The sequence below is a fragment of the Myotis yumanensis genome, unplaced genomic scaffold (genome assembly GCF_028538775.1).
Source record: "Myotis yumanensis isolate MYYU_CA2020_CCGP unplaced genomic scaffold, mMyoYum1.0.hap1 SCAF_12, whole genome shotgun sequence".
In the NCBI taxonomy this organism is placed as follows: Eukaryota; Metazoa; Chordata; class Mammalia; order Chiroptera; family Vespertilionidae; genus Myotis; species Myotis yumanensis.
In genome coordinates, this window is record NW_027223763.1 from 11,576,971 (window position 1) to 11,601,139 (window position 24,169).

The 24,169-nt window shown below is 47.9% G+C and overlaps 1 protein-coding gene and 1 pseudogene across 3 annotated transcripts in view; one reads left to right on the forward strand and one right to left on the reverse strand.

The window, feature by feature from the left end:
* ASTN2 (astrotactin 2) overlaps window positions 1-24,169 on the reverse strand; it is a 759,574-nt gene that overhangs the window by 61,096 nt on the left and 674,309 nt on the right. The window lies entirely within an intron of this gene.
* On the forward strand, window positions 14,491-14,848 carry LOC139020405 (ubiquitin-conjugating enzyme E2 A pseudogene; annotated as a pseudogene).

Consider the following 24,169-nt stretch of genomic DNA (forward strand, 5'->3'; position numbering starts at 1 on the left):
TGTTCATTAAGAGGCACTGATGGATGAGGGAGGAGGAGGCTGGAGAGATGGATTTGGAAACCTGTTGAGACAACTTGTGCTCTTCCCTTAAGTTTTGCTCATACCCAATCTTTCCTCCCAAAGCTTTCCTTGGCCACCCTCCATCCACAGAGGGTCAGGCCCCTCCGGGGTTCCCACGCGTCCTTGCTTCCCACCACTATGGTCCTTAACCCAACGCCCTGAGATCACATACTTAGTGCCGCCCTCCGCTGTGGACTGGGAGAATTTATGGAAAGGGACCTAGCCCGTCTTATTCACCATCTGAGCCCTGGACCTGGGCGTGTGGAATGAGCACGTCAATGAATGAGCAAAGCTTCCTTTCTGGCTGGAAGTCAGTCCAAGTGGGCTAGGGGTGGGCTAGGGGTTCCGTGCACACTGTCCTTTGCACCGTGTCCCATGAGGCCAGCGGATCTAGTGGGAAGGAGCAGTGACTACAGAGTCGGGGACATGAGCTGCACCCCCACCTCCCGGGAGACTCTGTGAACATGGGTTCACCTCGCTGCCAAAGCAGACGGCTGTGACCGAACAAAGGTGCATCAAACACTGCCCCAGCCTCTGCCTGACTTGATCTTGCAACTAACCCCAACGTTGTAACCCTCCTGACTTTTCTCTGTATTTGCCTGTCCCTTAGCTCCCTCAGCCTTGGCCTCTTGGGGCTCTTCGTCTAGCTGCCAGACCCCCACACTCCAGGAAATTTCCCTCATTAATAATATGGTTTCTTCATCGCTAACCAACCCTGGCATTTCTGCGCAGCAGAGACCTCTGCCGCGTCGCCTCAGCATCCACACTGGCTTCCCGAGTCCTCTCTTGACAATGAGGATGGCCTTCCGCTTCCTACAGCCTCTCCTTATGCAAAGCCCTTCACAGTTTGTAATTCATGCCCTCACCTTCTTGTCCCATTTAAGCTTCATAAGTGCTTGGTGAGGTTGGCAGGATGAGATGGGGGTACAAATGCCCATTTTACAGAAGGAAAAACTGAAGCTGGGGAGAGGGATGTGTCGCGCCCCCCCCCCCCCCCCCATGAGGCACCTGGGCTCGAGCCTGCATTTCCTGACCCCTCATCAGGTCTCAGCTGGGCCTTGTGCTCCGGCCTCCTGTCCCAGCCTTGGTGCCCAACAGGACCAGCACAGACGGACAGCCACCCCTGAAGTGCTAATGAGACACGCACCTCTACTGAGCCCTCCACGCGCTCCCTGATCCATACCTAACATTTATTCAGACGCCGGTATCAAATCCCACATGTGGGGGAGAAACCAAGATGGCGGCATAGGTAAACACCGGAGTTTGCTGCCTCGAACAACCACTTCAAAAATACAACTAAAAGACGGAACGGACATCATCCAGAACCACAGGAAGGCTGGCTGAATGGAAATTCTACAACTAAAAGGAAAGAGAAAAGCATACCAAGACCCAGAGGAGGTGCAGTACTGAAGTAAAATACTAAGGTGCGGAGTGCATGCAGAGCGGGCTGGCTGCTGAGGGCGCGGTTGTCGTTTTCAATCGGGAGGGAGTCTCAGACTCTGAGCTCCAGTTCCGGGCGAGTCTCTAGGGACCCAGTCTCATATGGGAGAAGCGGGACTGTCTGGCATCGCTCAGAACCCTAGGGCAGCTTTCTCTCCGTGGGGCTTGCAGCAATTACTGGGACACTGAGAAGCAGAGCCTCTGAGGGCAAGACTGAGAGCAGCCATAATTGCTAACCCCGCCCTGTTGATCCCATGGGACCTGCCCTGCCCAAGCCCTGCAGGAAGACTTTTGCTGGATAGCCTCAGGTAAAGGCTAGATTAGCACCTCCCTAGAGATCCAGGAGCCAGGAAGCCCAGAGGTCAGAGTGGGACCATCCAGTTTGCAGCTCCGTGGAACCATAAAGGACACACTCAGGGGGCAGACTCAGTGAGCACCAAAGCCCCATTGAAGCAAGTCTAGCCCCAGAGGGGTGTCTCCAGCACAGAAGTTCTCCCACTGCAGACACAGCTGATTCTCACAGCCAATTGGCCTGGAGGTCAATTCCTCACAGTGATAACTACAACAATCAAGGCTTAACTACAACAAGGCTGTGCACAAAGCCCACAAGGGGGTGCACCAAGAGTGTCTACCTCAGGTAATTGGGACACTTAGTACAGAAAGGCACTCTATCGACACAGCGAAGCATAAAAAATGCCGAGACAAAGAAACAGGACACAAACGACAGAATTGGAGGAAAGCAAACTGTTGGATATAGAGTTCAAAATCACACTTTTAAGGTCTTTAAAGAACTGACTAGAAGCCGCTGATAAATTTAATAAGGCCCTCGAAAAGACTGGTGAGACTGCCGATAAATGTAGTGAGATCTTCAAGAAGACTGGTGTGACCGCCGATAAATGTAGTGAGATCCTCAAGAAATCTAATGAGACCCTCGATGTTGTGATAAAGGACCAACTAGAAATTAAGCATACACTGACTGAAGTAAAGAACATTATACAGACTCCCAACAGCACACCAGAGGATCGCAAGAATCAAGTCAAAGATTTGAAATACGAAGAAGCAAAAAACACCCAACTGGAAAAGCAAAATGAAAAAAGAATCCAAAAATACGAAGATAGTGTAAGGAGCCTCTGGGACAGCTTCAAGCGTACCAACATCTGAATTATAGGGGTGCCAGAAGATGAGAGAGAGCAAGATATTGAAAACATATTTGAAGAAATAATGACAGAAAACTTCCTCTACCTGGTGAAAGAAATAGACTTCCAAGTCCAGGAAGCGCAGAGAACCCCAAACAAAAGGAACCCAAAGAGGACCACACCAAGACACATCATAATTAAAATGCCAAGAGCAAAAGACAAAGAGAGAATCATAAAAGCAGCAAGAGAAAGAAAATCCGTTACCTACAAGGGAGTACCCATACGACTGTCAGCTGATTTCTCAACAGAAACTTTGCAGGCCAGAAGGGAGTGGCAAGAAATATTCAAAGTGATGAATACCAAGAACCTACAACCAAGACTACTTTATCCAGCAAAGCTATCATTCAGAAGTGAAGGCCAGATAAAGAGCTTCACAGATAAGAAAAAGCTAAAGGAGTTCATCACCACCAAACCAGTATTATATGAAATGCTGAAAGGTATCCTTTAAGAAGAGGAAGAAGAAGAAAAAGGTAAAGATACAAATTATGAACAACAAATACACATCTATCAACAAGTGAATCTAAAAATCAAGTGAATAAATAATCTGATGAACAGTATGAACTGGTGATTATAATAGAATCAGGGACATAGAATGGGAATGGACTGACTATTCTTGGGGCGGGGGAAAGAGGTGTGGGGGTGAGTGAAGAGATTAGACAATAATCGTGCACCTATGGATGAGGACAGTGGGTGGGGAGTGAGGGCGGAGGGTGGGGTGGGAACTGGGTGGAGGGGAGTTATGGTGGGGAAAAAGAGTAACTAATGTAATAATCTGAATAATAAAGATTTAATAAAAAAAAAAATCCTACATGTGGAGAAAACCGTGGCAAAGGCAGTATTGTGCTCAGTCCGGAGTGTAAATCTTGGCTTTGCCAAATGACTCTTCTAAGCAACTTCCTTAATCTCCCCGAAGCCTCATTCTCTTCATATGCACAATGGGTGTGAAAATGCCCCTCTGAACGTAACCCCTGGAATCGTGTTGAGAACTGACTTAGGCAATGAATGCAGCGCTTAGCACAGGGTTTGGCCCACGGTAAGCGTTCAATCAATGGCAGCCTTACTCTTCTTATTACTGTTGTTAGGAAAAACACCGATTCACGAAGCACTCCCTATGGGGTGAGCAGAGAGGAGAAATTCAACAATCCAGGAAAAGTGAATTATCCTTGGGAATTGAGCACCTCATGCTCCTCCCAAACCAGAACAGCCCAGAGATTAAAAACTGCTGAATGCCCACAGCTTCCCTCCCTTTTCTAAAGATAAACCTCAAGGCCTGTGGTTAGCAGAGAGCTGGGATATCTTCAGTAGACAAGGGAGCCTCCAATCGATCCCTCCCATCCCTCATCGCTTCTTCTCCCCAAGCTTCAAACCCAAATCTGACCCGAACCCATCAAAGGTAGCTCCTGAGGACCCCACCGTCTCAAGTCACCAGAGGGGATGACCATGAGACCCTGAGGCCATTCCACTGTCCGACCCACTTCCACACCAGATTAGCACATAGACACACACACACACACACACACACAGACACACACACACACACGGAGGCACACCCCTCCTCGGCCCATCCCTGTGCCCAGGCCTCCAGCAGGGAGTTCTCAGGGTGGAGAGAAGGTTGGCAAAATGAGTCAGGTTTTCTGATCGTGCAAACGACACCATTCCACCAGGCTGAGGTGAATCATTGAGAAGGAGGTGGGACCTGGGAGGTGGCAAAGAGGTAGATTTCCAAATGGGTGGGGGAGAGGGAGAGAAATAGAGGAGAGCAGAGTTAGAAAGAACTACAGCCAGGAAATACTCAGAGACAGAGAAACTGAAGTAGAAATACACACCTATAGGAAGAAACAGGGAGAGAAAGAGGAAAAGGGAGAGGGAGAGAGAGAGAGAGAGAGAGAGAGAGAGAGAGAGAGACAGAGAGATAAAGATAGGGAGGGAGAGATGGGGGAAGGAGGGAGAGAGAGAAGGGTAGAGATTAAAACTGAGTGAAACAGAGACAGAAGTAGACAAAGATTGAGAAATAGGAAGGGAGGGAGGGAGGATATTATCCAAAAAGAGAATGGACAATAGCAAGACAAAAGCAGAAGCAGGAGGGACTGAGGCTGAGCGATGTAGAGAGCGAGAGGTGGACACTGAACCGCCTTGCCAGGGGAAGAACAGAGGCTGTCACTGCGCACGCGTGGCTTTCCCGAGGGCTGGCGAGTGCCTCTTCTCATTCCACGCTGCATGGCCTCAACGAGTGCCCTGGGCAGAGGGACAGACCCTGGGCCCAAAGCGTGGATGCTGCTCTCTTCCCTCCTGAGCTCTGGACCAAACACCAAGCCCGCCGAAGGCCCTATTCCCACAGCCTGGATGAGGGATGGCCTGGGTGCCACCTGAATCCCACAGGCAGAGGCAACTTTTTGGAGATGCTCGGAGGCCGGAAGGGCCTCCACCAGAAATGGATGCCCTTGAGCCCTTGACCGGGGCAATTTTCATGACCGTTTTTGTCCAAGTGGCCCTCATGGTCCCTCCCGCACACATACAGCTTTTATTTTCACTCTCTAGCAAAATGACTCCCCGGCTTCCCCACTTACACTGAACTTTGCCTTTACATAGAGAAAGGGAAACAAGCTCTCTCTTCAATCCACGATGAAAGCTATGAAAGGGTTTGTAAACTTGGAAAAGTTGGCGGGTCAGTTTTTCCTACTGTTTAATACATGCGTTAGGTTACACTGCATGAGTACACATGGTGTATAAGCTTCTAATTCATACTTAGCCCCGCGAGTTTACAGCTTTACATATATATATTTTATATATATTACACACATTTATATATGCACACAGAAATACACAAATGCATGTGTGCGTGTCTGTGTGTACATAAGTAATCCCTCTAAATGGCACGGCTCCTTCACGTTACAAAGAACTCTCTCTCACTTGATCCAAACAATGACCTTGGGGGCAGGCAGGGTAGGATTACCGCCTCGCCTTTACGGGTACCTGTGTATAAGGCAGAGGCTCCAGGGACCCACAGGTCTCCAGCAGGTCACAGCCCCAATCACACTGATCTCACGCCCACAGGTCGGGCAGTGCCCACAGCTGAGCCTGCAGGACCCACAGCCAAGGGGAGCCAGAGCATCCTCTGTCCAGGGTTCCCTCCCCAGGTGGGAATACTGAAGCTGGAGTCCCCGCCGGCACGTACGGTATTGCCGTGCAAAGTAGACAGCTGGCCAGGGTGCCCACGCTGGGCTAGGACTATACAGTGTACATGGCATTTCAGATCCAGCCCCTCCTTACCAGGGTCCGTAATACCGAAGGGACCCGGGGCCCCACGACTTCTGCAGCCAGAGCCCCTCTGCTCTCCCCTTGCTGACCCTACTTCAATGACTCTGAGTCACCTTCACTGAAATGACAGCCCCAACCTCCATCCACACACATGCTGTTTTCTTCCTTCCAAGCTCATTACCACTCTTTGGCCTTACATTGCACACCTGTTATTTACCATCGCTGCTCCCCACCTCCACTGGAACATAAGCTCCATGATGGGAAGGACTTTGTTTTGCTCAGTGCTGTCTCCTCAGCTACTAGACTAGTGTTTGGTGCATAGTAGGTGCTCAGTAAGGGTGCACTGGATGACCTAACTCATACTTCCGCACAAAACACCCAGAGGCTAGCAGGCTGGCACTGCGGTTCCCATTTCACACCTGAGGCCTGGGGAGGTAAAGAAAGAGCCCCAACGCCCTTCCATTGGTGAGGGACTGGCAAGCTGAGCTGTTGGACTCAAACCCAATGCTTTCTATCCCAAGCCATATCTCCAATGGTCACTCCCCTTCCCCTTCAAGTATACACGGGGCCTGGGTGTCACCTGGATTCTGTTGTTGAGGTGAGAAGCCACAGCAGATGGGGTGTTGGAGGGATTTCCCCACGTATTTTTCACCCAGAGGCAGGCCTGCCAGTGCCATCCTATATGCAAACCAGAGCACGGCCCTGGACTGCGAGCATGCATGTTCCAGACCAGCCGCCGGCAGCCAAGAGGAGGACGGGATTGGTATCAAGTTGGTAGAAGGTGGGAAGAGGGCAGGAAGGGGCTGCCATCCACAAGGCTCTGAGGGGCAGGCGGGAGAAGCCCAAGGACCCTTTCAGAGCAATTTCCACCCTATAAAGAGGTGATGACTTACCTCAATGCTGCCTCCTGGGGACAGCCAGGTCCTGCAGGGGAGGAAGGACTCGCTGACCCCTGGGTCAGTGAGAGGAAGGAACCTGGGATTGAACTTGGGCTGTGCTCTGACTTCCTCTGTGACTCACCTGCCCTCTCTGGATGCCCTTTCTCCCACCTATTCAAATAACCCTTGGGCTTAGCAGTGGTTCTCAACCTTTTGGCCCTTTAAATACAGTTCCTCATGTTGTGACCCAACCATAAAATTATTTTTGTTGCTACTTCATAACTGTAATGTTGCTACTGTTATGAATCGTAATGTAAATATCTGATATGCACGATGGTCTTAGGCGACCCCTGTGAAAGGGTCGTTCAACCGCCAAAGGGGTCGCGACCCACAGGTTGAGAACCACTGGCTTAGAGGAACTCCAGGGCTTGATCTGGGGAGATGGTGCTGAGAAAAACACAACCCATAGCTCCAGGCCGGGCAATGTGCCCGGTGCTCCACATACATGATCTCTTTAGAATTATTATACTCATTTCGCACTTGGAGAAATGGAGGTGCAAGGTCAATGATCCTGTCCAAACTCACAGAGATGGTGAATAACAGTGTTGGGGTCAGAACCCAGAGCAATCTGTCTCCGTGGCTTTAAAATTCAAGATCATGATGCCTTCCTTACAGAACTGTGAAGACGGGCAGTAATTACACAGAAAGATCCTAACAGTCCTTGGACCAAAGTAGACCGTACGTCATAGGAGGCCCTTGTGATTTTGATAATGATGATTCTTCAGGGCGGCTCTGAGGATGAGCACACCTGAGGCAGGGGGCAGAGAGGAGGCTCGGATGGGCTTGGCTTGAGCAGACACAGGCACTTCCTCTTTAACCAGGCCTTTGACGCCTGCTTCAAATAGTACTTTCTAAAGTCATAATTTGCTAAACCAAGCAGTTCATGGGCCTTACTTCACAAATTATTACTTTGCTGTTTCAAAAGCCTCCCATAACGAGAACCAGCCCTCCGCCAGGCAGGCGGAGAGAAGGAGCGGAGTTCCTCGGGGAGCGCATTGTCTCAGGGCAGCCGACGCGTGCGATATATTTTTGGCCGGTGCTGGTTAGATTTTTAGCAAGGAGAGGAAGGCCAACATGTTTGTAAAAATTCACATAGCTTAGATGCTTAGATTTGGACTGAGGTCTGTTCCCTCTAAACTTGAGGCATTATGGATGCTGCTTCCCTGTTTCATCGACAGGATATTTCTAATGTGGGTTTGCACAGTCTGGCGAAAAGAAAAGCAAGTGATTCCCGGTGGGGAAAGACTGAGGTCCCTTTTTTTAAATGTATTTTTTGTTAATCCTCACTGGAGGATATTCCTCCATTGATTTTGAGAGAGTGGAAGGGAGAGGGAGAGACACACAGAGAGAAACATCGATGTAGGAGATATGAACCCCGACCAGGGCCCGGAATAGAGCCTACAACCAAGGTACATGCCCTGAACCCGAATAAAAACCAGGACCTTTCTGTTCTCTGGCCAATATTCTATCCACTGAGCCAAACCAGCTAGGGCTGAGTTTCCTATGGTTGAATGACTTCTACAAACATCTGCATTACTCACCATAGTAGGGAAAAATGTCTTTTATTTTGTTATCGCCTTACCAGGTAGGTGCTACATAAAACATAACAACGCTGACTGGAAGGCAAGAGCACTGCTGAGACACAGTGCTTTACTATTTGAGCCATGGGTCTTAACCACCGCGGTGGTGGGGGGGCGGGGGGGGGGAGGTTGGGAGGGGGAGCATTTCCATGGGAAAATGTGGTCAGAGTTCCCTTCCGCGCATTGCCAGAAGGCCTCTCCCCGCCGCCGTGCACGGTCTCTACAAGGCAGCATGGTGTCATGGAAAAGCTCTATGTTTAGAGCATGAGGACATAAGTTCCAGTCCCAGATTTCCTGCTGTGCTAGTTGAATGACCCTTGGACTCTCTGGGGCTCAGTTTCTTTTTCTGTCAAGCAGGCATGAAAACTCCTACTTCTCTGAGGCTTTCTGAGCTTAAAGGAAAATAATGCTTGCAGAATCACTTTGAGAGCTGTGAAGGCCCCATACAATTTTTTAAAAACATGTTTTTATTGGAGAGAGAGAGAGAGAGAGAGAGAGAGAGAGAGAGATGAGAGAAACATAGATCAGCTGCCTCCTGCATGCCCCCTACTGGGGATCGAGCTTGCACCTCGGGTATGTGCTGTGACTGGGAATTGAACTGGCGATCCATCGCTTGGTGCATGGGACAACGCCCAACCAACTGAGCCACACCAGCCAGGGTACCCCCATACGATTTTGAAGTGTGGTTAGCAACTCTCCAGTCTGTTAGGATGGGAGCCCCCTAGACAACTCCTACAGGAAAGTGGGTGTTCATGTCTCAGGGCTCCGTGGCCAAGGTTGCAAGCCTCTCTGTGGACATGTGCCTGCTTCTGCTCAGAGATTCCCGGGTGACTTCTCCAAAAGCTTCAACTTCCAAACTGGCATGAGCTCCAAGATATAGAGAACTAAAAGAGCAATGACGGCAACACATGTGAACAATATGTGGAGTAGCTCCTGCCCGTTTGGGGCCCTCCTGACCGAGAATAGGGAGGAGGCGGAGGGTGTGACGTAGGAGGAAGCAGCAGAGCACAGGGCAGACGGCCTGCCAGCTCAGGGGGTGGGATTTCCTCACCCCCTCCGCCTGTGTCCAGCCAGAGAGGCTAAATACCACCGACAGTTTCCAACCTCTATGCCACTGTAACATGTTACTAAATCAAGCATGAGACTAAAACCTGTATCCCAAAGCTATTCATTTCAACTCTACCATTGGTCCTTGCTAACATTGCTCACTGCTAGGGCAGCGAGCACAGTGCATTTATTAAAGCAGTGGCCAAAGGAAGAACTGAAAATTCCCAAGATGCCAAGGGAGCTTGCTCGCTCCTTTATCCTTTATCCTGCTTAGGGTGCCAGCCCTAAGCAAAGCTCTTCCCATACAATTCCCTGGCTGAAAGGCCCTTCCTTGTTCACCAGGGGTCTCAGAAAAAGAATGGAAGCTCCTTAGAGTCACCTTAACCAGTGCAGACCCAACCGGTACTCCAGACCCTCTCTCTCCACAAACCATCCCTTCAGGGGTTCATCCCCAAATGTAGCTCGCAATTTCACACCTCTGCTTCTGCCTGAGCTGTTCCCTCAACCTGGTAAACTACTTCACCCTGTCCCCTTGCCTGTCATCCTGTCCCCTTGCCTGTCAACATCCCTCTCACTGAAATCCTCTTCACTTCCCAGGCCCAACTCAATGCCACCTTCTCTAGGAAGCCCCTCTTGATCCAACCTCTTCCCCAGCCCTCTGTACCCCTTCTTCTCTAATCCATAGTTGACCTCTCTTATGTGGTGCTAATTTCATTCACACAAGGGACAAGGCATCCGAAGGCTCAGGTTGCGTACACCCACCTCCTACACGCATGGGTACCACATCATGTAAAACTCTAGAAGCCTCTCTTTCCTTATCTGCAATATGAGGATAATCATGCTACCCTCTGTATGGGGATGGTGCGATGGGAGATAGGAAAGTAAATTTTAAGTTTGGAAACAAGAAAAATTTGTCATTGTGACTTTTTAGTAAGCCTCCCTAGCTGGGTTTTTAATTTCCTGGTGAGCCCAGTCTGATATCTGTATCCCAGGTGCTCAGATCCAAATCTGACCCAGCACAAGTGATTGGAAAATGCATACATTTAAAAAATGAATGAGTTATACAAGAGTTAGGAAAGAGAACAGAAGGCTATTTTCAACGAGAATGACCCCTTCTCAGTCAACTCCATCAGGGTTCTCCTGATATTCCTTTTCAGAACATCTGATTGTTCCCTTCATAGAACCTGTCACAATGTGACTGTCTATATATGGATGTTGGCTTATCTCTCAACTGCATTTGACGAGTCCCGCCCCCAATGATGGAGACCAATTCTCTTTTGTCCATTGAATACCCAGCATCTAGGACAGCACATGGCATGAAACAGCCACTACAGAAGATATGAATGAATGCACAGCTTTCATAAAACCAGAAAATCATGCCCAGATGGAAGGTGAAGACAGTGTGTAGCCTTTGTTTAATAACTATTTATTAACACAAGCAGTGACACCTTCTTGCCCCCAACCATCCCCTAGCCTGGGGTAGGGGCACAATCTTTGTTCCCATTCATTTTTCCACTCTCTCCCATGAAAACACGTATCATGCTGTTTTTTGCATTTGTCCGTATTCTTGTCTGCTTACCTAATAGACTATAATCTTCAAAACAGAACCTACCACAGCAGATGGGTAAGATCAAAGAACTCTTTGGCTATCACAGAATCAGAAGAGCTGGGGCAACTGCCACATGGGAAACAGGATACTGATATAGAATCAAAAAGTCAAATTTTAAGTCATAGGTACTGAGGGTAGAGGTGATGATCACAGCCAGAGAACGCCAGAGCCAGGGCAGCTGGGATTGGGAGAGGTATCATCTGTAAACACCAGGCACTCAGGGTGTGATTTCACAGAGTGACCACAGCAACCCTTCTAGGCTGCTATCATTTTACAGAGCATGGAACTGAGGCTCAAAGAAGCTTAGTAATCTGCCCATGATCACAAGGCCCCTAGGTGGCCACGTCACGACTGGAAACCAGATCTGTATGCTCCAACTTCACTCCTGACCTCATTCTGTGACGATGCCTCCTGGTGCTTAGGCTGCCTTGGACCAACCTGTCAGGAATGAGCCAGAGCTGTGGTTGCCAGTTCTGGATTAGCTTCTAAGAGAAAGAAAGAAAGGAAGGAAGGAAGCAAAAAAGAAAGAAAAGGAGGGAAGAAGGAGGAATGGAAGAAGAAGGGAAGGAAGGAAGGAAGGAAGGAAGGAAGGAAGGAAGGAAGGAAGGAAGGAAAGAAGGAAGGAAGGAAGGAAGGAAGGAAGGAAGGAAGGAAGGAAGAAGGGAAGAAGGAGAAGAGAGAAAGGAAAAAGAGAGAAAGATAGATCCTGGTACCAAGCCAGCCCTATTGGAAACAGATCTTCCGGGTTGTGACCTGTGACTTCATATTGAAAAACATTCTCCAGGTGATCCTTGTGCCCAAGAACAGAGAACCGTGGTCCTGGGGGGACTTATGCTCCGGGTCTAGTGTTTGACTTGTGACTTCTACTATCCTTTCAATCCATGCTTTATAAATTCTGAAATACATACTTTCAATAGTGCTGACATTGAGACGCGTCCTACAAGTGATGCGAGGCAAGAATGGTTCCCGCCAGCCAGGCAGCAGCCTTCACTGTGGGCACCTGTGTGAGCCTGGATGCCATTCCTGGTGCGTCAGCTGGATACACACACCCTCGGTGCTTCAGGGCACAAACTACTCAAGAACTAATCGTGGAAGGAACCTGAGTCCCAGCTGTTGTCTGACAGCCTTCTCTGATAACTATTGGTAAGATGATAAAAGTGCCAACACTAGAATTTAAAGGAAAATTCCAGAGATAACAATGGAGTCTTCTCTTTAAAAATGCAATAATAAAAATGAGTGATGTATTGATACATGCTACCACATGGATGAACCATGAAAACATGATGCTAAATAAAACAAGCCAGACACACAAGACCACCTATTGTAAGATTCTGTTTCTATGAAATGTCCAGAATGGACAAATCCATACAGAAAGGAGACTAGTGCTAGTTTAGGACTGGAGAAATGTGAGGAGTGTGAGAGTGGAGGCTCATGGGGATGGGGTATACTCTGAGGGTGTTGGAAATGTCCTAAAATTGATTGTCACGATAGTTACAACTCTATGAATGTACTAAAAACTATAAAATTATACATTTTAAACAGGCAAATTGTATAGTATGTACATTATATCTCAATAAAACTTTTAAAAAAAAACTATGGGAGTAGGGGTGGGGGAGAAATACAGCATAACCAATCCTTTGGCTAGCAAAGAGGACAATGGTATATGGGAAACCCAGAATTCAATGACCCTGAGTCAAAAAGTGAATCAGAAAAGGCAGGCAGAAGCTGGATACGAAGAAGTGTTATGAATATGTGAATGTGTATTTTACTTTTATATCACAGGAGTGATGTATTGTAAAAATATAATCAGGATAAATAAACTCTTCCAATACGTCTAAACATTTAATTGGTAAGAAAGCACTGGGGTATAGTTCCGTTGGCAGCATTTTCTTTTCTTTCTTTTCCAATGACCAGCTGTGAAATATCCCTTACCCTCTCCATCCCTAAGCTTTCCTCTCTCTACAGCAGATTTATTTCCAAGGATGCTCGTGGCTCTCAGGTGTTTCAGTTCTAATCTAAATTTCTATTCCTGTCTGGTGGGAAATTCACCGTTCATTAGATCCCGCCCAGATCACAGGCTTGAAAAGTAAGGAAAAGAGGAAACTGCCACACCTGTCTATATGTATCTTCCACTGAAAGAAATGTGCCGAGAGAGAAAGGTAAAATGATTTCTTGCACCTTTCCCTTGATTATCTGTAGATTTCATTTTCTAATCCTCTAGGAAGCCCAGATCCCCAGAGAGCTGAGAGTGAATGAAATAGCACATTAAGAGGGAAAACTCTGGGCCTGTGGTCAAATTGTTTTCGCCACCCCGGCCAACCGCTTGGGCCACAGCGCTGGCCTCCAGTGAGTTCCCCTGGGGGTGCGAATGTCCAACTTGTAGGTGGCTCCCTGATCTGTGTGCAAGGCACCACCCAGGACATGGGACGCACTAGCCTCAGAGGCAGCTCAGGAAGAGAGAAGGCTTTCAAAAAGAAAAGAAACAAAACAGAAGAAGAGACTGGCTTCCAGGCTCTGCCAGAGAAGCACATCTTTTCCAGTAGTTCCAGGATTCCTTCAGTTACCAGACTTTTCATAAAAGATTATTTGTGTCTAACATGCAAAGACCCATGTTTATTTGAGCAGTCTCCAAAGCAAGTGAGAAATTTAAAATGTTAACACTGGAGAAAAGGTAAATAAAATCTGGGCTATAAAACACTAAACAGACACTAAAATGTTTGCAATACTATAAGGGAAGACTTGGCTTTCACAATGCAATAAAAGAGGTAGGAGTTTTTTTAAAAAATATGTTCTCCATTATATAAAGAATATTCATTGTCTGGGAAGGAAATAGGACAGATATTCTGATCATCTCATACTGGTAGAGCTCTGGGTGATGTGTTCCTGTTTTTGCATTCCCATTCTATAATAAACGTGCAATGTCCTTTTCCATCATGAAATTTAATTCTACTAAACATAATTTAAAATGTTTTTCTCATTATAAAAACTAAAATGTTTGTTACAGAAAATTTAAGAAAAAAGATGGAAATAGAAATCTGCCAGACTTAACACACACACACACACAAAAACAACTTATGATAACATGATAGCATGTTGGTATGTATATGCTTACATTCACTGTTGCTTGGATACATAAACAGCATACACACACACACACACACACACACACACACGAGATCCATGATAGATGAGACACTGTGAGGTCTTCGCATCCTGTCACTCTACTTCTGACCACTGGGCTGTTTGTTTTAGGCATGGTTTTCCTAGGTGACCCTATTCTTTGAATCGCAGATGATTGGACTTCAAGACGTTACAGGAGGTCCTCTAGCCAGAGTTAGTGGGGCTCCATCCAAGAACAACCTATGGTTTGTATTGGGGTTATTTTGGGGCCAGAAGGGACCCCATTTGAGGATGTAACATTTAAACTTATAATAGAATTCACTGAGGACTACCCAAATAAACCATCTACGGTTATATCTGTCTCTGAGATGTTTCATCCACATGTCTGTGCAGACGGTAGTATATGTCTGGGCATACTTCAGAACCGCTGGAGTCCACCTTAGGATGCAGCTCCCATTTCTACATCCTTACTGTGTCTACTGGATGAGCCCAATCCCAAGTAGTCCAGCAAGTAGCCAGGCCTCCCAGCTATACCAGAACAAACGGGAATATGGAAGCCGTGTTTCTGCGAAGGTAGAACAGAGCTGGTGTGATTGTTGACTTGGGTGCGCAAAAGAAGAGGCAAGGCATAGGAAAAACATATATTGATGTGCTTGTCACCTTCCTAATCCTCAGCGTCATTAAAAGCAAAGTACTGTGCTGTTTCCACCTTCCCTCACCGAGCTTTTCCTACCCTTTCTACCTTCTCCTTGAACATCAAATAAAAAACAAAACAACCCTCTACAAGATCAAATGTACTGTACCTGGGTTACAAGCAAAATTTACTAATACTTAATTCCTTTTCTGTCACACCTCACCTCCAGCTTTGGGGCAGTATGCTATTACTGTACTTTACACAAAGCTGTTAAAATGAGTTGTTATACAAGTGGTGCTTCTGCATAGCTTGAATGACTAGGATACTATTTTTAACAAAATGATTGCAATACTTAAAGGAAAGACTTGGCTGACGTGTTTCATCCATGAGCCAAACCAGCTAGGGCAACGTTTAGTGGCTTATAAGATCTTTAAGATCCGCTGTCTATAAAGGGACCTAATAAGTCCTATCACTTTAAGTTAATACGTTGTTTTAAATTCAGACCAATTCAAGTTAGTATGTTTATTATTTTGGGCTAAAGATCATTGAAAGCAATACAAATTCATTGTCAACTTTAAGAATAATTTAGAAAAGTATGAACCAAGCCAAGCTATAGATTCAAGAGAAAAAAAAAAGGGTAACATTTTGAAGCTCTTAAAGACCTTCATCAGTGCCATTAATCAAACTATAGTTTTAAGAACATTGTTTTTGAAATAACCTTCGTGTTCATATTTTGAATGTCCAAAAAGGGCCATATAGTATATGTGTTAGCCAGCGGTTCTCAACCTGTGGGTTGTGACCCCTTTGGGGGTCGAACGACCCTTTCACAGGGGTCGCCTAAGACCATCGGAAAACACATAGATAATTACATATTGTTTTTATGATTAATCACTATGCTTTAATTATGTTCAATTTGTAACAATGAAATTGGGGGTCACCACAACATGAGGCACTGTATTAAAGGGTCGCGGCACTAGGAAGGTTGAGAACCACCGTGTTAGACAGTAATATTGCCTTTTTGAAACTAATTTAGATTGACTATTAGCTCAACTAAATATGCATTCTAAGGACCATCCCATACTTTTTTTTTGGTGCATAGAAAAGATTTTAAGAAAAGGAAGGGAGTTCTTCATATTCATAGGTTTCAGGATTATAGCATAAAAGAAGACTGACACACTCTTCAGTGGATTATGGCGTAGTTTTGAAACAGATTGTCATAAAGGAAAAGGAAGCTTAAGGGGACATAGGAGTGTTACTATTTCTTGGAGATCCTGAAGTGGAACTGTTGGGTCATATGGTAGTTCTATTTCTCATTTTTTGAAGAGCCTCCATACTGTTTTCCACAGCAGCTGCACCATTTTACATTCACACCAACAAGGTACAAGAGTTCTGATGTCTCCACTTGTCTTGTGTTCCTTTGGTAATCTCCATTCGAACATGTGTGAGTTGATATCTCATTGTGACTTTGATTCACAATAGCCAAGATATTGAAACAACCGAAATGTCCATCACCAGATAAATGGATAAAGAAAATGTGGAATATACATACAATGAGACATTATGTAAAGACAAAGAATTCTGCCATGTGACAACATGGATGAACCTTGAGGACATTATGATAAGGGAAAGCAGCCAGTCACAGAAGAATAAATAGCGCATAATTCCACTTATATGCAGTGTCCAAAATAGTCAAACTCATAGACACAGAGAGTGGAACGGTGGTTTCCAGGGGCTGAAGGAAGGGAAAAGGGGACGTTACAGATAAATAGGCCTGAAGTTTCAGTTTTGCAAAATGAATAAGGCCCAGAGATCTGCTGTACAATAAGGAGTTATAGTTAACAACACTGTATTGTGCACTTAAAGTCTTGCTAAGAGGGCAGAGCTCATGATAATTCTTCTTACCACAATAAAATAAGATTTTTTTAAAAACAAAGAAGCTAGAAATTGCATGAAAAACAGAAGCTGAACAAGGTAGACTAGCATACACTATGACACATCCTATGCTGCTGAGCTGAACCAGCGATCCCTTTCCGATCCTGTTCCCTTAAGACAAAAGTCTTTGCCTTCCTCGTCCCCCTTTCCAGTGGCCTCTCTTGAAAAGTCACCCTCATCCACAGATGGTCAACATTACGATGGAATTTTGTTTTTCTCGCATGTGAATTTGGAGCTGATAGAAGCTTCCCGGCTCCTTGGTGGGACCCGCTGACAAACCCGCTGGCCCCAGAACCATCTGTGACTGCGAGAGGACGCTTCTAAGGCCCCTGTTGGCACCTTCCGCTGAGCCACGCCCGGGGCTCGGTGCACAAGCACCGATGAGGACCTGGAGGGCAGACTTTGTCACTGCCCCCCACAAGGCAACGTGACCTGGAAGGCATGACTGACCCCTTCCCTCTGGTTTCCCCCATTAGAACGCAACAGAGAGAACGGGGAATGGGTTAGTAACACCAAATTCCCTGCGGAAGAACTTGGGAAGAAGCTGCCAACAAGGACCTGTTTGTAAAGTAAGGGGGTTGCACTCAAAACTCTCCAGGGGCACTTCATGGCTGGCACCAGAGTCCTCTGTGATGAATCAATCCTGCAATTTGCCCCGAGGCAGACATTCTGAGGAACATGCACTGTCTGGGGAAGAGCTACCTGCATGAACATAGAGTGTCCCTAGATAGTGGGGGGAGCACAAGGGAGGCAACCAGAGGCCCTCCATGTTTCATCAACCAACTCACCTATGACAGTAGCCCTTTTCCACACACACGCACACAAAATGAGTGTCATCTAAAACTGTCATTGATCATTGACAAAGGATACGGGTATCTTAGACATGACGGTGGCAGGTCTTTCCCTGAAACGGCCCATCTGTTATTTTTTCCATATTTATGGGTGATTTGCTATATTGACACATCCCAGAAAGAAAGGAAAGGATAACTCAGGCTCCTCTATTTCCGTAGATTTCATGTAGTTTTGATACAAAGTCTACCACATTTCTGATAGTTACACATTTTTTGGTCTTGGCTTGCTTAGGTGATTATTTTTTAGGAGTAACAGAAATTTGCACTGGAACATCGTAAGGGCATACAGACCTCTTAAACTTAAAAAAAAAAAATTATGGCCCTAACCGGTTTGGCTCCGTGGATAGAGCGTCGGCCTGCGGACTCAGGGGTCCCAGGTTCAATTCCGGTCAAGGGCATGTACCTTGGTTGCGGGCACATCCCCAGTAGGAGGTGTGCAGGAGGCAGCTGATCGATGTTTCTCTCTCATCGATGTTTCTAACTCTCTATCCCTCTCCCTTCCTCTCTGTAAAAATCAATAAAATATATATTTTTTAAAAATTATGCATTTTCTTTTTTAAAGAGAGGAAGGGAGAGGGAGAGGGAAAAGGAGGGGGAGGAGGAGGGAGAGGGGGAGGAGAGGGAGAAGAGAAAGAGAAAAACATTGATCGGTTGCTTCCTGCATTATCCTCCAACTGGGGATGAAGCCCACAACCTGGGCATGTGCCCAGACTAGGAATTGAACAGGTGACTTTTTGGTGCACAGGACAACAGTCAACCAACTGAGCCACCCCGACCAGGGGTGACCTCTTATACTTCTGATGCTGAAGGTCACACTTTGGATTAGGTACTGGGGGCCAGGCCTCTAGACTAGAGCACAGGCACAAATACAACAGCAATTTTCCAGGCCCCGAATCAGTGGGAAATATGGCAAAGAAGATGAAGCCGAGACATTTTTGCAGCTGTCTTAAGGACATAAAAAGTCATGAGGCATAAAAATGCCTCAGAGGGCTTCCCCCATCTCTCTTTCCAGCACAGAAACACCCTCCCTCGCTTGTTTTGGAATCTAAACCAGAAGACCCTCGATGGGAATGTCAGTGCCCAGCTCCCAGCACCCTGGATGCCTGAGCAAACACGGATGGGCCCCGCTCCCCTGCAGCCTCTGGGACAGCCGTGTTCTTGGGCTGTCCCAGCAGCTGCTGGCCCAGATGTGCCAACTCGCAGCCAGGGACGCCAGACCTGGCACAGGGGGCCGCCTGCCGGGTGCCATGGGCTGTCCTCAAGAAAACCGAGAGTTTGGGAGGGCCTGGAGTTTCAACCCCCAGCATGGCTAGATGCCAGAGAACTTCTGCAATTTTCACACATGTGCTTGCGGAAGCACCCAAAGATTTATGTAGAAAGCATTACTACCCAAATCTGAGAATGAACTGCCAGTTGGAGTCTTCACATACACGCCACCATGCTATACTCTGCGCCTAATTTGGGATATCCCAACCCCTTCTCATTCTCTCAGACCAGTCATTTTTCAAACATGTCAAAGCAGTAGAACCCACCTTTCCAAAACACCTCACCTACGCATCCTATATGAGAACAGATGGCAGTGGGGACATCCGATTGCACCCAACACTCTCCCCATACCCTCATCAGCTGTTCCACGGCACAGCTCGCTGTCCCCTGAGGTCTAGCCCAGGTCCTTAGGCTCCAAGGAACATATCTGAAACCATGGTTTACAGATTTTTATAAAGAATTTGTATCTTTCTTAAAATCCAATTTCAAAATCAGCAATTTGTAGCGGGGAAAGAATGTTAAACAAATGCACATGCTGTTGGTGTCAGAATGCATTTGGCAAACATTCTCCGAATACAGGGTGCAGGCCAGGCACTGTGCTGGGCAGTGGGGATGAAGAGATAAATAGGATGCAACTCTCTCGCCAAATAGACCTGGTTACTGAGTAGCCTTAGGAAAGCCACTTGCATTGCTCTGTGGAGTGAGATGCGCTAACACCGTGAGAGCTCATGACCGCTCTCACCTGGAACCTCTTCATTTTCCACTAAACAGAGCTGAGTTCCAGACCGGGACATCACACTCAACTCCTGGTCTCCTGGCGTCCAGCCGAGCAGGGTTTCAGACTCCAGGACTGCAGGGCATGGGAGAAGTCACGAGCACATTCTGATGAGAATGACGTGGGGACAGCAGGGGTGGGGCTGATGCCTGAGTCCTCTGACCCAAAGTGCTGGAGATACTGAGTCTCGGATGACGGTGTGCAAGGACTCCAGGGGTCGGGCGCCCAGAGACCAGCAGAAATGTCACCATTAAACATCTCAGTCTGGTAGACACTGAGTTCCTGTGCAACATGCCCTTCTGCTTTCCAGATGCTTTGCAATTTGCAAAGGATTTTCGCTGGTGGCATCATATCCGATCCTCCTAGGTGTGTAGGAGGGACGCTTTCCCCGTTTCAGAGATGGGGAACCTGAGTCTCAGAGATGTGAGCTGACGTGCCCAGCGTCAGACAAGTGACAAGTAGCAGAGCCTGAGCATCTCGACAAGTCAGGAGTCCTGAGCTCCACGCTCTGTTCTAGTTGAGTAATATATTGAATCAGAGACAGGCTTGGGTCTGAGCTTTGGCTTGGGAGTGTAAAGATGGAGTGACTTCAAGGGAATTAAAGAAGAACGGGAGTTGACATTTGTTGAGTATATATGCATCATATTAAGACGAAGCACAGTTACTGCCTTTGGAATCTTACAGTAGAATGGGGAAGCCAGGCTCATCAAGAGGGAAATAATATTTCATGTGTTGAGTCCTAGTCCAGAGATACAAATAGGCACTTGTTGTTTGTTTGTAGCAGCCAGGTGAAAGATGTGTTATATTCCCAACTTTCTGATGAGAAAATTGAGGTTCAGAGAGGCTAAGTCACCAGCCTCTGGTCCTTTCAACTAGTATGTGGGGGGACCAGGAGCTGAACTCCAGTGACTGTGACACAGAAGTCCTTGTTCTCTGGACTTCAGCCAGCTGCCCTTTGCTTCAGTGGGATCATCTGCAGCCACGCTGGCTGGAGAGGGCAGGAACAATGTTATTTCATTGAGGTTTTATTTATGTGGTGCCATGATATTTATCTGGAAGCTTTCATCTGAGAGATGTGGAGTGTTTTATAAACAGGTTCTTATTCTTGCCTTTCTCCTCCTTCCACTCCTCCACCTGAGTCCTTGGGAACCAAAGAGGTTGCCAGAGATGGCCAAGGTCACAAGTGTGGACAGGTGTACGTGCAATGGTGGTTCCCCATATGCAGACACAGCTGTGTTTGGTGATAAGAGCAGTAATCTCTCACCTTGCATAGCTCTCTGTTGTTTCCTAACCTCTTTCATGTCCAACTTCAATTATTGGATCCTCACACCAGTCATGTGAAATTGGCAGAACAAGCATCAGCTTACACAGGACAAAACTGAGGCCCAGAGAGGTCAGTTAAAGCCTGAAGCACTCAGCCTGCCATTCGAGGAGGGGAGATTTGAACTCATGTCTGTGGATCCGTACGAAAGCAGTACTGCACAGTGGCTGAGAGGCTGGGCTTTGGATTGGGCAAACCCTGCTCTTGAGTTCTGCATCTGCCATGCAGCTTCAGGGCTGTATGCCTGAGACAGTTTCTTCGACCCTGTTCCTTCCTCTGTGAAATGGGCCATCTAATCATCCCTGCCGCGGTGAGCAGTGAAGAATCCACATGAGAATTACACACAAAATATAAAGAATGCATCATAACGCCTGGCGTGTAGGGAGCGCTCAATAAACAGCAGCTATAACAAGGTCCCAACCGAGATCTCTGCCACTATACCCGTCATCTGGGAGGAAGGAGTGAGGCTTGCATACCCCCGAGAGGGCCTGCTAGGAGGCAGGTCAAGGAATAAGGTTTATCTGCAGCTGAGGTGCCAGGCCCCATACCCCCCTCAAGCCTCGGCTCCTGGGAGGAGGAGTGCATTCTCGGGCAGCCCATTGGCAGCAGCTGTTGTCACGTACTCCCGGCTTCCCCTCCCAAGTGGCCCTGCCCACCTGTCTCCATCCTCCCCCGCTGGCAGCCCCACTTTGCCTGGGAGAAGAGCAAACCTGCGTCCTCAGGTGCTCTCCTCCTACTCCCCACCTTGGGACTCCGCCAAGGAAAACCAAAGCACTCTGTTTGTTTTCTAAGCCGGAGCCAGAAGCCATTCCCGTAAGGCCCGCCTGGCTTAATGGGGCTGTGTCTGGGTGCTGCCCCGAAGCCAGGCTCCGGCAGAGTCCGGCCGCCCTCCCACCCGGCCTCACTGCCCCTGCCCGCGGTGACATTTGCTTAGTGGCGGCATCTCGGTTCTGGCTCCGTCTGCATGAGGTCACCCTGTGACCCTGGACATGGCCCTTTCCCCACCCAGGGCCTCAGTTCCTCTACCATTACCAAAAGTCAGCTTCTTCCTTTTCTTTTCTTCTTATATTATTATTTTATTATTATTATTATTATTATTATTGTTATTATTATTATTATTTTATGTTTATTTTTTTTACTAAGACAGCCTCTTCTAAATCAGTTGTCCACCTGGGCTGCACAGGAGAGTCACCCGGGAACTCTGTCAAAATGAATGCCTGAGCCCCATGACCAGACATTCTCCTCTGATGGGTGTGACACGGGGTCTGGGCAACAGCAGTTTCAGAAGCTCAAAGGTGACTCTAGCTGGCAGCCGGGTCCTCGGTGCTCTCCTCCTACTCTCCCACCTCGGCCCCAAACGAAGCCTGATAGCCCCGTGGACTCTGCCATGTAGTGACTCTACGAAAGAGGCCAAGGAGCAGAAGCAGAGAATTCTAGGAGACATCCCGACGGCTGTTTGTTTCAAACCACCATCTAATCAAACTGCCTCCCTGGACAAACAGGCAAACCGAGGCCCAGAGAGAAGCGGGGAGTTTTAACGCCCTCCAGTGAGTCACAGGGAGCCTAGTCAATCCTGCTCTCCCGAGCCTCATTACAAATAACACGTTTAAACGTGGATAATAAAACGACACAAAGGAGGGAGAGGGAGAAGCTGAAAGTAAAGAAAGAAGGAAAGGCAGATGAGGGCAAATTAAACTCAGGAAGAAGAGAAAGAAGTAAAAGGAAAATAAAGAAAGCTAAGGGGAGGAAAGAGGGGATGTGGAGGAAAAGAAATAGAGGGAGGAAAGCCAGGGCAGGGGCGTGTGCCACTCGGATAGCCCCCACGCGCCAGGGCAGCTCTGAGCCACTGTTGGCTGCAGGGTGCTTACTTGGTGAAGGTGACCTGGGCAGGAACTCCCATCCCCGCTGGGGCCCCAGGTCGGCTGCAGCCTGCGTGGGGCGGGCTGAGGTACAGCTGCTGCCTCCTCACCCAGCTTCCAGCCTCTTGCCTGATCAGGCAATAGGCAGGATGGATGCTCTTTGGCAAGGTGATCCCAGCTGAGAGGACCCCACCACCTTTAGGAGGGATCCCTGCGACAGGCAGGGAACAGATGGCCAGGGGACCCTGTGCTCCCGCCATGCTACCAGCTGGGTGACTCCGAAACAGGCCTGTTTCTCGCCTCCAGGCCCCTGTTTGATGCACACCTCCGCTGGGTGCCCTTCCCACACCCACCCTACTCAGCATGGCATTCAGGCCACATCTGCTCCTGTGACAGCTCCTCGCTCTCCATTCCCCTCCATGCTTTTCCCACCACACGTAAGACCATATGTGAGTGGAAGGCTCCCACCTCCACTCCTATGCTTATGATAGGTCCACCCTCCTGTCCTGCTGAGCCCACAGGCGTCCTTCCAAACCCCACTTAAAATCTCAAAGGGGTATCCCTGTTTGAATCCCACTCCTTCCACATGGCCCCCCGACCGCCATCAGAATGATTCTTTCCACCTTCTAGGATTCCACGTCAAGTGTCCTGACCCGCCTCAGCCACCCTTGGCACCCTGTGCTTCTGTATCAGACCACACACACACACACACACATACACACACACCAGACAACCCCCACACAACTCTGGGGTGACCAGATTGACATCTCTATAAAGTCTCGGGGTTTGAGCTGTGCACTCTGGACAGACCGAGTGTCAATCGAGGCCCCATGAAGAGCACTATCAGCATTCCTACAGCTGCAGCCTTGCAGGGTTCATGTTCGTGTTCTCTTCCCGATCTCCTGGGTGGGGAAACTGAGGCTGGCAGCTCTGAAGTAATTTCACACTCAAGATCTCACTGCCTCCTCCTAATAGCCCTGTGAGATAGAATTTCTTGGCCCTAAAATAAGAGAAAGACCCTATTTGATGTAGGCTCACTTGGGCCCAGCCAGGGTAGATTAGAACTGGGACCCTCCTGACTCTAGGTGCCTGTTCTAGGTGCCTGGGGCTCTGCCTGCAGGACAAGAAGTGGGCGTGTCTCCATCACGCATAGATATCAGCTTTTGGGTGCAAGGGGGCCTCAGGGAGGCGGGACACACTCAGGGAGACCCTGCCTGCTCTGCCTTTCACAGGAAGCCAGGTGTGGAGTGAGGGCTGAAGGGGCACGCCAAGTGCCTGCAGAA